Source organism: Parasteatoda tepidariorum, chromosome 4 (genome assembly GCF_982258835.1).
Source record: "Parasteatoda tepidariorum strain Cologne lab strain chromosome 4, Ptep-v5.0, whole genome shotgun sequence".
Classification (NCBI taxonomy): Eukaryota; Metazoa; Arthropoda; class Arachnida; order Araneae; family Theridiidae; genus Parasteatoda; species Parasteatoda tepidariorum.
Genome location: NC_141758.1, coordinates 93,921,315 through 93,923,558, shown reverse-complemented (window position 1 = coordinate 93,923,558; position 2,244 = coordinate 93,921,315).

Sequence of the window (2,244 nt, the reverse complement as noted above, 5' to 3'; positions counted from 1 at the left end):
TAGTATTTTTAAATAACTTTTGCCAGAAAATCAAGCAATAAGCTTGTAACTTTTATCGATTATTTTGATTGTTATTTGCAATTACGGAATAAAATTTCGTAATTCTAGCTTAAATATTTATAGAGATATGGACATTTTTATAAAAAAACAAATTTTTTTTGTCAAGATTTTTTTCTATAGCTTTAAAAATATTCTGTAAAATTTAAAAAAAATTTCTGGAGCAATTTAAAATTAAATACAAAAATTTTGTTTTAAAATTTGAAAGAAGTTCGCTTAAAACTACGCAAGATATGAGTATTTAAAGTAGTTTTTTCGCACTCTGCATGCGCGAAAGAAATTAAAAAAAACATTTTCTCATAGTTTTGTGGAAAATCATAGTTGGCAATTAATGAAAAAAGTGTTATTTGAATATCTTAAAAATGTAAAAAGTTTCGAGCAGTTTTTGTACTCTCATAAAACCGGACAATCAGAATAAAATAAAATTTGTGGGAAACACCTGATCATTTCGATGCTTTATTTTAAAAAGTACAAAAACTGCATGGAAAATTGCTCGAAACTTTTTGTTCAAATACTTGTTCAAAAATTTTTGTTCAAAAATTTGTTCGAAACTTTTGTTTCAAGATATTCAAATAAGACTTTTTTCATTAGTTGCCAAACAATACAAAATTATGAAGAAAATTTTTTTATTTTTTTTCTCGCTCATGCGCTGCACAAAAGAACTACTTTAAATAGTCATATCTTGCGTAGTTTTAAACGAACTTTTTTTCAACCTTAATTTTAAATTGCTCTAAAAATTTGGTTCAACTTTATTGAATATTTTTAAAGTTATAGCAATTAAACGTAAGACAAAAAATTAGTTTTTTTATAAAAATGTCCAGATCTCTATAAATATTTAAGCTAGAATTACGAAATTTTATGCAGTTCTCGCAAATAATAAGTGCGAAAAACCGCATGGACTAAACAACTCTAAAGTTACAAAATAATGCTTTGAGTATTTTTTTGATAAATTTAAAAAAATGTCAAAAGTGAAAGCGTCTCTTCTATTAATCTAGGGTAATGTATATTTATAAACAAATTAGCTTTTCAACCCTTGATAGCTTGCTGTGTGGTTTCCATCTATTTTGAAATAAAATAAAATAAAATAGAAAAAATGAAGAGTAATGAAATTAGATTATGCAAAAGAAAATAAACTTTTATTCGCTCTCTACAAATTGAAATTAACCTGGTTGTAAACCTAAATTTAAACTGTTGTCATTGCAGCTTTTTTTAAAAAATTTATTTTAAATAAATTTCTTAGTTTTGTGAATAAATTTTTAAAATTTGGATTTTTTTCGTGATTGCTTATTAACTCTGTCAAAGCAATTTATTATTTTTCTTCTTTTTATAAGAATAATATTTAAAAAAAAAATTAAGTAAATTCTTACTTAAGTCAACAAAGAATTTTTTTTAATTTACTTTTTATTAAATAATTGAAATTTTTGCTCCCATATAAAACTAAAATTAGTTAATTTAAGTTAATTAATGAATTAATATTTGTAGAAACTGTATTAACATCAAGTGTTATATGAGCCGCTCAGAAGCCAATGCGGTTAAGTCCATTTTTTGATATTTTCTGATTTTTGGAAATTTTGATGAAATAAATAATAATCTTCTTAGTTATTGAAGTATTTACTCGTTGGTTACTTTTTTCTAGGTTAGACAGCCCTTTTTTTAATAGCTTCTGAATATATTGTATAATAATTTCAGAAGCCATTGTGAATAAGTCCACCTTTTATCAATATTTTTTTACATAAACTTTGAAATAAAAATTAAATTCTTCTTCTTCTTTCGATATTTGTTGGTAACACTGAAAAACAAGAAATTCATTGTAACCAGGGTTGCCAGACGTAGTATTTTTAATACTACGGTAGTATTTTTTCACCAAAAAAAGGGGTATGGTATTTTTCGTAGTATTTTTTTAAAATGTGGTATTTTTTATTTTTTTAAATTTTTTTTTTATTTCCTAAAACAAAGAAAAGTGCTACTTTAGTTTTGAAGTAAAAAACAATTTTTGAAATAATCCAACAGTTTATTTTCTATTAGTCACTGTATCTAGTGATGATTGAGAAAAATCGAAGTTCGTTTATACTAGTTTCAACTGCCAAAAGGTATAAGTCCTAAAATTTTTAAGATGCTGTCATTATTTCAATAAATACTTACGTTTTTTTTTACACATCCTGTACATATCTTGTTTTTTTGCAGAGT